We start from the raw sequence: 15,360 nt of genomic DNA on the forward strand, positions 1-15,360 counted from the left end.
AATTGTACTAATCCATCAGTGTATTTCCCTTTTAAGCCGCTCTAATTATTAGCATAGCAAAGTTTCTCTATACTGCTCTTGAATTTCAGAGAATAAGTCCAAGTTTGAATTTTTCCTTTGATCTTCAGAACAAGGTTAGATTTTGCTTGACCCTCTTACGTATGATTTGAATTTTCTGAAAAGCATATATTATCTCTTTTGCATTCCCCAAGAAAGATTTCATGGTGTCTCTGGCAGGAGGAGAGAAAAGGTAATCACTTTGAAATACACCCAGAGCATTCTCCATAACAAAGACACACTCTCCAGTGTAAACTCATCAGAACTTTGTTACAGAGGCCTGGATAAGGGCAGTATTCTCATTCCCGCCTCCTACAGTCCTGTTTCACGTAAGGGTGAAGATGAACTATACAAGAAGAAACACTTGTGAAGGTCACAAGCCAGACACATGGGCCCACCATAATATTGAGATTTAATTGGAAGATAATAGAGTACCCTCCAACCCCACTCAATGTATACGAATACTTTATCACCCCACCACCAGAGGGCCGGCATTATAACATTAAAATGCAGCTTAAAGAATTAAAAAATGCAGACTCATTCTGAGGAGAAACACTTAGAGAGGGCCAAAGTAAATAGAAAAGACAAAACCAAGAATACTGGAGGAATATAAAACCTCTGGCACCTATAGAAACAGCAAACATTTTTAAAAGCACAACTACTTAATAGAACTTCTCACAGTAGCGGCCTATGTACCTCAGTTCCTACTATGCAATACAAGTGTAGCTTAAAATGAAAAAAAATTATAAGGTATATTAAAAGAAAAAAACTCCACAGTTTAAAGAGAAAAACTGATCATCAGAAAAAGACTAAACTATGACATATATGTGGAAACTATCATACTGGTAGTTAAAAATAACTATGATTAATATGTCAAGGACTATTAAAAAAAGCAGAGAACATCTAAGAACAGATGGGTAATTTAAGCAGAAAGATAGAAATTAAAAGAAAGAATAAGCCAAACTCAAAGTGACACAGAGTAGATTGGTATGTGAGGAAAAAGGGAGATTAAAAAATAGAAAAGAATCAAAAAGAAATGTTAGAAATCAAAAACACTGCAACAGAAATAAGAAATGACTTTGATGGGCACATTGGTAGACTGGGGTGCCAAGAAAATAACTATTCTTTGTGCTTACAAATAAATGAATAGACGCTTCCCAAATTGAATTTTTTTGTTTTAAAAAAATAGTTAAATAAGAACAAAAAATTTCAAGAATTATGGAGAGAACATAACCATAGGAAAATGTAAGGGAACAAACCCCACAAATTTCAGAACTGACTGCCTTCCATCTTAGGATAAGATAGGAAACTCACATAAATATGTGTAAGTTGTTTTTCCTGAAATTCTGAAAGAATATACATGCATAAGAATTTTATAAATGGAGTGAATGGATGACGGATGGTGGGGGACAGGTTTTTCACTGTCAGAATAAGGACATTAAAAACAGGCAAAGAGAGAAAGCTAAAATGATTTATATGGTGATGAACTAAAGCTGGAAACATCAGTATGAACGCATGTTTAGCTTCAAATAAATATATGTTATATTACATATATAAAGTAGATATATAAATAAATTTATATATATACACATATGTATATACATACACAACCTAAATATTTATAGATATCCAAATACACACATGTATTTCCTCTGTCAGGTTAGAGGACCTAGAAACAATGACACTCCAATAGCAACTAGCATATCTAGTGACTGGATTGTGGTTTATAATAAAATTTCTATGAACAGAGACCAAGTCTCTTTGAAGGAATAGCTAATTCTAGGACTAGGGCAGGAAATATATGAATCTGGAGTATGTTTTAGTCTGAGAAAGTAAGAACTACTCAGGAAAAATATAAAGATGGAAGTATGTGGAAAGGAAAGAGTTCCCCATGGTCAAAGATGGAATAATTTGAGCAAAAAAATAAATACCAGTTTACAGCCCAAAATATAAAATAAATATCCATAAGTCTATATTGATTATAATAATAATTAAAATAAGTAAGTTGAGGAAGAATAGACACATCCCTATAGAGAAAACACCCAAGTAATTTATGTAGATATTCCACCCTGTGGAATTTGAAGCACAACTCTTCACCCTTTAAGTATCTGCTGCACATAGTTCTTTCTTTCCAAAGATTAAAACACAGTAAGAAGGAAAAAGAGTAACTGCAATGGAGAAGACTGACAAACACTATTCGGCCAGGAGATTAAGATTAACTTTAACAGAGATAAATAATGTTGAGATTATGTACCCTTGATATGATAGGATGAGTGGCACTTTGTCTCTGTGGGTTTTTTCTCAAAAAAAAACAGTAATTCCTATTTACTTATAAGAAAAACAGAAAAATCCCCACTGAAGCACATTCTACAAAATACCTGATGAGTTTTCCTCAAGCTGTTAAGGTCATCAAAACAAGTAAAGTGTGAAACTTTTGTAGGCCCAAGGGAGCCTAAGAAGACATAAAACTAAATGTGATGTGGTATCCTGAATGGAATTATGGAACATGAAACGGATGTTAGGTAAAAATTAAAGACATATGAATAAAGTATGGAATTAGTTAATAACAATGGATCAAATAGGTTCATTATTTGTGATAAATATATCATACTAATGTAGACTTTAATAATAGAGGAAACAGTGAGGTATACTGGAATTCTCTGTATGATGTTCACAACTTTTTTGTAAATCTAAATTTATTCTAAAATAAAATGTCTACAAAATATAAAGCAAAGGCACCAGAGAAATCTACAAACCAGTAAAAGTCTATGTAAACTGATGTAATTTTGTTTTGTGATTAATTACTCCTCTGTTTTTTGAATTACTGTTAATTTAACATCCTGAATGAAAATATTACTTTATTAAAAAAAATCTTGAAATATGGTAGGGATTTTAGCACAGATAAAAGACATAAAGAAGAAAAACTTAGGGAGCCATTATGAAGCGTATTTATCTACAGTCCACATGGCTTGGTAAAATGATTGGTATTTCTTTTCTCATATAAAAGTAGGAATTTGCATTGGGTTTCAGATAAAACTTTCATCTGTCCAAGTAACTGTTTTTAGTTCAGAATAATGATTAAAGAGCTATGAGTCCGTCTATCTTTTGATCACTAATTTCTTTAACATATTCCATTGAAGCATCCCATTATGCAAGGTAAGTAGAGACAATCAGCTAAAGAATGCAAAGTGTGATACACTTAGCACCAGCCAAGTGTGATACAATAAAAAAGAAACTGAAGAGGGGATTATTGCAACATAAAAGCCTTAAGCAAATATAAACTGAAGACTAATTAGGAACACTCAGCTGAGAATATTAGCATTTTCGAATACTTATACATTTTATCCTTGCAAAAATTGTCTTAAACTCAGTTGTAAAATGACATTGACAGAATAAATGAGAATGATTCAGCAGCCTGTTATGGGAGAGATTAATAGCTTCTGTTCTCAAGCTAATCTTTCTGTAAAAATATAGTGCCTTTAGGTTACCTTAGAAGAAAAGAATTAAATACTTACATGATAGATCTTTGTGCATGTGTGATTCACCAGCTGTACTAATTTCCTATCAATGTTCTCTTTCAGAGAGTGAAAATCTTTGTGTATAACATATACTATGTAGTCAGCTATCTAAATTATGTTAAGGTCGTAAATTAGTTAACATTAAGGGAATTAGAAAGAAAATAACTGTAGACTAAGAGACACTCAAAATCAAGAACCTAGCTGACTTCCAAACTTACAGAAGGCATCCAATACATTCTTATTTAATTTTCATTAACAATCATTCAATAATAAAGCTATGAGAACTAAATTTTTCATTAAGATGTGTATAGAATATCTTAAGGAAAGAACATGTCAAAAAAAAAAACGATTTTAAAACACCATTCTTATTTTTTCTAGATAGAGTTGCAACAGAAATAGAAGACAAATTCTTTGCCATCATGTCTGTATGGGGATATAATGCCCTTCCATTGAAAAAGATTTAATGAGTTAATGAACTTTATCTGTCATTCAACCATAACACAGCAATAAACAATCAGATTATATCTATTCTGAGGGAGTCCAATCAAAACAACCAAAATGAGATAGATCAGAAGTCAACAGGATGGTTCCTAATCAGAGCAAGCAACCTTTCATATAATAGTTAGAAGTCATATATACTGAAAATCAGAATTGCCTGTAAATTTCTTCAAGGCTTCTAAGCACATTTCTGATAACCAAAGATCATATTATCAGCACCAATAACATTCAAAGCACAATTTCTATCTGGAACTGTACTTTTAGGGATTAAAGGTCATTTGCATCTTTACTGCCACTTAAAGAAAGGAAAAAAGTAGAAAAGAATTAACTTTTATAGAGCATCCAATACGTGCTAGGCCTTATGCTAGAGGCATTATATATATAATCATATTTATTCCTTATGAAAGTAATGATATAAATCAAACTCACTTGACAACAAGGAAACAGGACAAATGTAGTAAAATTACATTTTATGGCCACAGAACTGGCAAATAGTAAATAATAAAACTGGCAACAGTAAAGCTGAAATGTAAATGCAGACCTTTTTGACATCTAAGCCTATATATTACAAAAAGACATACACTAATTAATATTTATTAGTTTAACTAGAGTTGAAAGCAGATACATTGGAATCAGTGAGTGATGGTGATTGAAATGCCCTAAACATTGAAAATTAGCTTAGATGAAATCTATTAAGAACTGCAATAGCTCTTATAAAGTAAATCTGCACAAGTCTCCTAAGATACATTCTGGGCTTGCCCCTATCCGTGCAAAGCTGGCAATGCCAGGTTATGTTCTGTTAGATGGAACATCCATTACAGCACTTTCATTGGTGCGCTATATACATTTTCTAAAAGATCTCATTCTGATTGCTCACATTCTATATTTTTCTCAAAGCAAAATGGAGCAAGTAGGATCACTGAATCAGCCATTTTCATAAAGTAAGAAAGTATACACTCCTATATTTTTCTCAACAGTAAAAGGAATATACGTGCACAAATGTATAGTATGCATACACATATAAGCATGTATGTTTATATATACACACATGTGTATGCATGTGTGTAGGTATATATGTATCTACATATAGGATTATCTTTTACTTTGCATTGTGTAGGCCTTTCTTTTGCTAACTGATAATAGAGAATACTTCTCAAAATTTAAAAGATATCTAGAGAAACATTAAAGTCTACCTCACCTTAACATTAAGCCTTAAATGATTTTTCGTTTGTCTTTATCATGTATTCTTAAAAAGAGAAGCTGTTTTAACTTATCACTGACTCCTCTTAGCTGAAGTGCTAATGAACAGATAAATAAAAGATTTCAAAACATACTATTCAAGTAATATATCCCCAAATTGTAGCTCTTTGATTCTTCAAGTGGCAAAATCATTTCTAGAGACCTAGACATATTGTGAACACTTTAATTCAGGATATATATTAGGGATTTAATTTTAATTCAGCAAGAATTCCTGAATCCTTTTTTTTTTTCATTAGGAACACACTGCACAGTACCAAAACATGACATTTGAATGTGCATTATACCTAGATAAAAGTGATTATAAAAACTTGGATAAAGGAAAGATAAGGCCTTGAGAACCCTATTCATTGTGCATAAAGACAGAGAATATACTAAGGGCCAGCCGTAGATCCACAGGTCACTGATTTCAGCATCAATAGCTCACTCTTTTCAGTCAGTAATCACCAGATAACTGCTTCTGATTTAGAAGAAATGGATCGCCATGAGAGATATGGTATGTGGAGAGGGAGGAGATGCTGGGCACCAGTCACCCCAACTGCCTCCACCAAAATTCTGCCTTTCATAATCCTATTCTTCTTCTTCAGCAAGAGCAAATGAACACATAAGCAAAAATGACTGAATATGTAGCAAAACCCAAGTAATTAAAGTGATGCTTTTAATATTCATATATATTATTCTAATAAAAATGTACCTGCTATTTTATAACTAACTTTTATCAGAACTGTAAGAATAATTACTTTCACAGCAATTAAAGATATTTATAGTGGTTAAAGATTGTATTTTGGTAAATTTAAAAACTGATGAACCATGTTTTCAAGAAAAAGAGATGTTCCTTCAAAAATCTATTGGGTATATCATAAACCAACAGATTAAGTAATTGGATCTTTTAATTCAGAATTAAATTGAGTGACACATCACAGGAGGAGCAAATACCTTAGTTTTGATAGATAAACCATTTGTTTATAGCTCCCATTTCCTCACTAAAATCGTTGTTATATATACAGATTGTCTTACTTCCTTCAATAAAGTCTATTACACAGATCTTACTCGAGTTACGATGGAGTTACAGTCCGATAAACCCATTATAAGGTGAAAATACAAGTTGAAAATATATTTAATGTACCTAATGCACAGAATGTCAGAGCTTAGCCTAGTCTACTTTAAACATGGTCAGAACACTAATATTAGCCTACAGCAGGCAAAATCATCTAACAGAAAACCTATTTGATAATAAACTGTTAAACATCTCATGTAACTTATTGAATACTGTACAAAAGTGAAAAACAGAACAGTTGTGTGGGTACAGAACAGTTATGTCTATCAGTTGTTTACTTTCATGATCACATGGCAGACTGGGAGCTATAGCTCACCACCACTATCCAACACCACAAAGAGTAGTGTACCATCACTAGCCCAGGAAAAGATTAAAATTCAAAGTATAGTTTCTACTGAATGCATATGACTTTTGCATTGTAGTAAAGTCAAAAAATTGTATGTTGACCCATCCTGAATCTGGGACCACCTGTACTATACTCCATCTCATCCTCTCCTATCTCCGTGGAGGGAGTCCTCCATGTGTGCCTAGTCACTCCTCGGATCTTCTGTTCTCCTTCTTTTCCTTTCTCAGCTTCTAATCTCAATAATAACCCCTCAGATTCTTAGATTCAGTTGACTCTTACTCCTCAAATAAGTCTGAGAGTTTCTTTTCTAACTTGAATATTGTAATGGCTTTGCCACTTTTCTGCTTATTTTCACAATCCCAGAAGATCAGTTATTCCTCCTCATGACTCCAGTCTTAAGTTATCCTCCCCACCAAAGCACACACAGATGCATGTGCATGCACACACACACAATTATTTTCATGTTTATTAATCTAATACTACTCCAGATTTCAAATTTGGTCCATATTTCTCTATGTTCTGTAGATTCTTTCTCTGAATACTTTAATTTATTCCTAAGGCTTCCACATGTATTCTAAACCCTACAACTATCTCTATTAACTGTATCTAGAAGTCTTATATTTATTAAATTGGACCTTCTCTTTGTACCCCTCCAAATCAGACTTTTTAAGGGGCATTCTTTCTCTCAGTTAATGCTGACACCATTCTACCTAGTCTCAAGGCAGCAGCAACAACATCCCCAGGAACAGCCTCTCCACACATCATGTAATAAAAGTATTCCTAAGGCTGTTTATCTTCTGGAGAGTGGGTGTGTGGAGTGGAGAAGTGACTCAATGATAATGTAGGCACAGAGGAATTCAGCAACTTTTCTACTTAGTGACTTTATCTTTGCTTTCGATTTGATTTTAAAGGTAATAACAAACAACTATTAAGCCTCTATTGTATGTCAGGCATTCTACTGACTGTTACACTGATACATTGTTATTTCATCTTGGCAGTGATTTTGCAGGTTGGATAGTCTAATTTCCCTGGGTAAGGAAACTGAACCAAGGTTAGCCAAGTATCTTGTCCACAGTCACACATGCACTTTTCAAGTGTGAGTTCATTTGCCTCTTAAGACTGTTTTATCCCTACAATATCTGTGTCACCTGTAGCCACCAACGGTAATTTGGGGACTTGAGTTCAAATGCCTGAAACTGGCACCTTGTTCTTATTTAGTTTAGAGAAACTGAACTATAGGAGGTACCATTTAAAAACAGTCCTTTTCATACCACAATAATTTGAAGTTCAATACTTACTGCTGAATCATGAACATTATTCTATGGAAAATCATATCATGAGATTCCATTCATCAACCTTTATGCTTAAGCACTATTATAATAACTGTTATTCATAAAGGAAAAGTGTGTCTGCATCAGTGGAATCTGAAATACAACCATTGGTCCTTGGAATGGTACTACCAAAAGTTAAGAATCGGTTCCAAGCAGATTTGGGTTTGTTTTTGTTCTGTATAGGTGAAGCTTTGGTCTGTTCAATGACTAAGAGCATCTTTTAAGAAGGCAATAGTTTTGGTCCCCAAGAAAAACTGCTTCACACAAAGAAATTCTTGTCTTATAAGTATGTGTGTGTTTTTCTATGCCAAAACCATTTCATAAATACTCTGCACCAGTCCTTGTACATAGAACATTGTGAAATATTTGTGGGACTGCTCTGTCATAAACAACTAAACTACTAAATATGGAAATATGTTCTCTCTCTCTTTTGAGCTTCAACACAGTACAAGGCTATTCTTCCCATTTTAGAGGTAAGAAAACTCAAGTTTAGACGGTCAAAATAATATTCTCAAGGTAAAAATTAGAAGCTCTTAAATAGAAAAGTCAGGATGTGAATATGACTGTAAATACACATCATAATATTGGTGACTCTGTAATGTCAGTTTTGTATGCAAAGGACAGTATGATATTGCTGTCACTCTATAATGTCATATTATGGGTTATAGCAATAAAATTAGTTTATAGCAGTATTTTATTATTGCTCATATATCAGAGTATAGGTTTAAACTATATGGAGACACAAGAGGGTGTTAACAGATAAAGAGCTTCTGAATATAATGCAAAATATCTCTAGGTATTCAACAACTAAAATTGGTCTTTGAATTGTTCCTTCTCAGTGACAATTCAAAATGAAGAACTCATAATAATATTCCAGACAGTTGTCCACATCAGAAAAAAAGTCAAACCCACTAACATTTAGACTTATTAATATTCTAAAAATAACACAAATGGAAACTTTTGGTCTAGATAGAGAGGCCATTGCAGACTAAACTTACAGTTAACACAGTTCTTATTCAACAGAGTTGAATTAAATATTTAATCCTTTCCTTTCATATTTAATCATTTATATTTTCAGTTAAGAATACATGTGAGATTGTAATTATGTAATTTGACATATCTGTGCATTTCTAAATTTTGAGAATTTAGAAAATGAGACTGAATATCCTTGCATATTGAGGTGTGTTTATATTTTTCTGACCTTCGAACATGTTTTCAGTTCTAATGCTTAAATGTGACCAGCAGTTAGTCCACAATTTACTCTAATCATAGATGATCAAGGGAATGAAGTTTAAAAATCAGATACTGTGCATGTGGCAGCTTCTTCTAGCTGCAACTTGCGATGGTTCTACAATAAACACACAATACTTTGACGTGATTGTTGCAGGCCTCCAACTAAGAGTTGCTAACTTAACAAGAAGCTAGCAAATTCTTTGAAAAAGAAGGACTGTGTTTGGATATCTCCTGCTGTGTGAAAAATTTTAACTGCAGTAATTAGCAGCAGGTTTTTCCATCTTCCCATGAGAGGTAGAAGAAAGGAGCCTCTGGGAAGAGAATAGGAAGAAAGCAAAAACTAGAGGGGAACTGTAACAACTGAGCAAGTGCCATGCTGCTTGATCGATGGCCACAATTGTCATAAACATGTTCTATAGTGGGATATCAGAACTTTGTACAGTGAAACACTCTAAACTAAATCCATAAGGTATTCATGAATTAGAAAATAATGTCTCAGCTCTGGGATCTTTATGTTGAAAAAATGATAGGTACAATTAGGCACACATTGATTTAATGCTAAACATTGGAGAGAATGTATTTGTTTATTTGATGATTTTAAATATAGTTTCTGACTTCTGTACAAATCACAGGTTTGATCTATTGGAAATTTTTAAATATAACATCCAGAGCATTTTCTTTTTTAAAGATAATACATCACAAATCAATACTTTAAGATCATAAAAAGAATTTAAACAGTCATTTTAAGAAGTAAATTATTATAAGTATTTTTCTTAAATGTAAATTATTGTAAATGAGCAAAAGGGTTAATAATGCTAAATATTTAAATATATTTTTTGAAATATACCTTAAGTAGATTCTAAAAATGAATGAGACATTTAAGAAATATCTCCAAACTATTAAGAATGTGTACCTGTTTTGTTTTTTGGGTTTTTTTTGCAAGGCTGACTTTGTAAACCTTAATAATCTTTAGTCTGACAGGAATTTGAAATCAGAAAGAAAAAAAATTATCTATCATTTTTGTATCAATTACCTAGACATCCATCCATCTCTCTGTATAAAATCTATGTAAAAGAAGAGTTTACTATGTGAATTATTATCAGTAAAACCACTAGTCCTCAGATTACTATACCTGGAGCAGACATATGTTATAAAAGATAATGAAATTTGTTTTAATTTAAAGAACTTATCCATACACACCAGGTTGAGCTTCATTTCTCAGCAGCATCTATTTTTAGAACAGGAATAAAGGAATAGCCATCATTTATTTTAGCCCCAAATAGTGAGTGTTTCTCAATAAAAGGGAAGATTTTTATAATTTTTTTAAGAAGTGAAATAACCTCCCCAAAACTTCTTGTCAGCACTAAAACTGTGTATACATAAATCCTTTCCAATATTTGAGCAGGAGATTTCATTCTTCTCTAATTCTGCTTAGGATCCACTTTAGTAATACTTTCTGCTTTAGATTAATTACCCTGATCTAATTCATTTAGTGGAGGACAGCTGTGGTACGTGGGTTGCCCACTGATGTATTGTGTTAAATGATGCCCATCTGTCATTGCAGCATATCAGCATGGATTCAGTGTCATTCACTTCATTGGTTCTGCTGAGATGTGAAGTACAGCTACAATGTTTACTACTGTTGTTAATTTAATATCTACACCTTTAATAACCTGACTGCTGTCACTCGCTCAACAATGATACATGATGGCCAGCAAAGAACCAGATAGAAAGCATTAACAGCACAGCAGATCCTCTGGTACAGTTAATTAGAACACTTCTGGGCAAAGTTGTTATTGAGGGCCCTGTAACACATTCCCTTGGGAAATTCTTTACTGAGAAATGAAGTTAAAGGATGCTGTGACAATAGTAATTTTGACAAATTTAATCAGTAATATGTTCTCTTAAAAAGAATTATTTTTAATAGTCATCTTATCTTTTAAAGAGTTCATCATGAACCCTTTATTTTTTCACATTGTTTTGTTCTTATTTTACCCCCACTTGTCAAATTTGCAATAAACGTGTTTCTTTGGCTTTGACTGATGCAAATGTAATACAACAAATCTAATGGGTTGAGTTTGAGGTTTTCTTTCTTGGCTACACTACCTTAATCCAAACTTTGGGGGGAAGATCCAAGGATTACAGAGTATATGTATATTATGTATAATAGTTTTTCTATTTTCAAAGAGTAATTAAATATTATATTTCTATGGCATGTATATGATTGCTTACATAACATGATGAAATGAAAATTAAAAATATATAATATGCATGTTTAAATCCTAAATACATTAAAAGATGATTTTTTAAAATATTTTAAATTATATAAAAAATTGATAGAATGAAAATCTAAACATAGCATATTTTGATTTTAATACTTCTAAAATACTTTAAAAAATAGACTATTAGGCAAAGAACATATAATTTGATTTTTTTGCTTCCTTTTGGCTCTAGTTTTCATATTTTTCCATGTTAACCTGACTTGCTGATTTACATTAATATTCATATTTTAACCTTTCAAAAAATATCAATCTCTTCTCCAAATGTTTCCCTCTACTTTTTTATTTTTAAATTGTAGTGCTCAACACCACTAGTCACCAGGGAAATGCAAACTAAACCACAATGAAGTATTATCTCACACTTTTTAGGATGTCTCCTATCAAAAAGAAGATAAATGTTGGTGCGGATGTGGAAAAAGAAAACCTTTGTATACTGTTGGCTGGAATGCAGATCAGTATAGCCATTATATAAAACATAGGAGGTTCCTTAAAAAATTAAAAATGTAACTGCCATATAATCTCATATAACCACTTCTGGGTATAGATCCAAAGGAAATGAAATCAGTATCTCCAAGAGATATCTGCGCTCCTATGTTCACTGCAGCATTATTCACAATAGCCAAGACAAGATATGAAAACAACATAAATGTCCTTCAACAGATCAATGGACTAAAAAATGTGATACACACACACACACACACACAAAGTGGAATTTTATTCAGCCTTAATAAAAATAAATTCTGCTATTTGTGACAATATGTATGAATCTGTAGGGCATTATTATACTAAGAGAAATAAGCCAGACAAAGAAAGATAAATTGCATAATCTCACTTACTTGTGAAATCTAAAAAAGTTAGAGAGTAGAATGGTAGTTACCAGAGGTTAGAGGGCAGGGAATTTTTTCTTTACGTTGTTTTATGTTAAGCTACATACTTATAAAATGGTGATTGTTTTTTCTGTCATCCTGCATGTTATAGTTGAAACATTTTCTGAACTATCCAGTTGACCATATTGCCAGAAATAGAACTTTCTCCCTTGCTTTTTCAATTGACTAAAATCTCACTCTTATTTTTACTGAAGATGACCTAGGGAATTAATAATGTCATATATCATTTTTTCCTATGGAAAATTATAAAATTCCTTATATCTGACTTACAAAGTTTGAAACTCAATTCATACATAAACTTGGCCCAGCCATAGGTTCAGTAGATCTCCTGAAAAACTATTTTCACAGACACAGTTAAAGAGTATGTTAACATAAAATCTTCTGGGGCTCCGTTGTGAAACTTAATCACCATTTGTGGAAAATGCTTTACACAAACTCCCAGAAATATTTAAGCTTTGCTAAAAAAAAAAAAATTCTTCAATAAGTCCATGCCAGTTATAGGAGGAGGCACTTCTTTTTTAATTGAGTGTTTTTCTCCTGTAGCTGAATGAAATGTCTTATTTACAACAATTCTAGAATAGTGGTAACATATACACAGGATACATTGTAAAGAGAAATGAAGTAATTCCTAGTCTGAAGTAATAACAGTGATGCTTCAATCTCCAATTTCTGTGTTCTATGAAAACAAACCTAAGCTTGATCTAAGTATTTACAGAAGAGCCACTCAACTGAGATTTTCAGGGAGAAGAAAAGCCCAGTCAAAACTGTAGAAGTTAATGAGCAATGAGCTATTTTATTTAACTAGAAACTCCTGATTATTTTTTCTTGAGTTTAAAAATATTACATTTGTTTACACTCTGTACCTCTTGATATCTCATGACCCAAACAAAAGCAAGTAAAAAGAGAGATTTTTTTTGTCCTTCACATTGCTCTAATAGAATGTCTTCGTTCAAACATCAAGGAACACTACTGATGTGTTGCTGTGCGCTAGAGACAAGTCAATCGATTTGCTTTACTGACCTCTAGGCTTTTAATGCTTCATTTTGAACCAAAAAGTAAGAAATGATAATAAAGCAAAATGAAGTATGTCAGAGGAGACTATGTGAAACCAATTCAAACTCCTTCAGGGGCTAAAAAACTCTGTGCATATCGACTTGGAACATTTGCCATTTGAACATGACGAATATTATTTACTGAATTTTCTCAGAAGAATTCAACTGAAGTTATGCTTTAGACATTATATATGTTGAGTATAATCCAAAAAACAATGTCTCACTTAAAACACACATGGTGGGGGTTGTATCTGTGTGTGTGTGATGTTTATAGATAGTTCAGCTCCAGGTCAGTTGACAATGCAATGTGGTACATTATATTTGTTAATTACATAAACTGTGTAAAATGTTCATGTGTGGGATGTAGTGAAGTCATTCGTCTAGGGTTTTGAGGCTGGTTCTAATATTGTTGACTGAATGGTCTCTGTTAAGCTCCTAAATTTTTGTGCCCTAGTTTCATCATCTAAAAAATAAGGATTATCTTACTTACCTCTGAAAAGACAGTTGTGAAAAATTCCATAGAAGAATTCCTACATAGCTCATGGCACAGTATTTAGCACCCAGTGAAGCAGTCAATATATTTAGTATGTAAAATTATTATCATTACTATCATTATTATTATAATACTATAGTGTGATTTTCAGTTTTCCCAATCCCTAACAAAGTCCATTGTTTCTATGAGAAAACTCACTGTAAAATTTAACTTGAGGCTCCAGTCAAGTAGTCACAAGCTTATTGATCTCAGAACCATTAGAGCTGGGATTTAATTCAAGCTCTGACATGGCCTGTGATGTTGCACGCTTTACTTAGCTGTTTGGTATAGGAGATGTGTCCCCTCCACCCACCAATACATTCCAACTTAGCTCTCATCCCTGTGTGTTTATAAAATCCCTAGATAATACTGTGTTTGCTTTCAAAACATTCAAGCTATATACTTACAAACTTAATAAGACATTAGAAGATACAGAAAAGGTAATAAAGGATAAATTTCACGGCACCAATTGTGCCAAACATTTGGCGTACAGCCTCTAGTCAAGACTGTCCGACAGGAAGGATAGCCTGGGTGTAGGGAGTTGGGAGCACTCTTTGTAGGTAGGGGATGTCAGTATTATATTCATATACAGGGCCAGACATAGAATCCTTCAAGTCCCAGGCATCATTTAGTGAAAAAAATATTAACAGTCAGGGCACTATGTTAACTATTCAAGCATCTGAGACACACAGTTAGAATGTATCTGAGTTTTTTCCCCTTCCTACCTCAGGACTCTTTACAACAGCAGTGAGGACAGCACAAGCATCCTAAGTATTTCTAATCCTTAACACTAATAACAGCAACACCTTAACATTATTAAGTGTTTATTATATGCCAAAAACTGTGTAAAGATTTTTATAAACACCCTTTTTAAAAAAATTTCTCAGAACAATTGACAGATTAGGTACTACTGACAACATTTGAAGACTCTAAAACATGGAAACATTGAATGACTTTGTTACGGACTGAGAAACAGCAGTCCTACTCCAGAGACTGAGAGCTTGACTACTGCCTTATAGCACCACTATAATGCTTCCCTTTTGAAATAAAGGAAATGACTTTTGTAGCACTAACTACCACCAACACAACTAAGCTGCCCGCAATTAAAGTGGGAAAGGGATGACTAAATTAGAAAAAAAGGAAGTGGGAAAGGAAGAGAGAGTAGGAAGAGGCTATAGAACCAAATGTCTATTAACTACTGTATAAATTACAATGCTTTTATATAAAAAAAACAATGTTTATTATAATTTATTGGAATTTTCTAATGATAAATCTATATTAAAATTCTGCTTGTTTTTAATGTTTTATTCTTT

The 15,360-nt window shown here is 32.8% G+C and overlaps 1 protein-coding gene across 3 annotated transcripts in view; it reads right to left on the reverse strand.

Moving 5' to 3' along the window:
* The window catches only part of NXPH1 (neurexophilin 1), a 908,922-nt gene that overhangs the window by 204,304 nt on the left and 689,258 nt on the right, over positions 1 to 15,360 (reverse strand). The window lies entirely within an intron of this gene.

This window comes from Vicugna pacos, chromosome 7, assembly GCF_048564905.1.
Source record: "Vicugna pacos chromosome 7, VicPac4, whole genome shotgun sequence".
NCBI lineage: Eukaryota > Metazoa > Chordata > Mammalia > Artiodactyla > Camelidae > Vicugna > Vicugna pacos.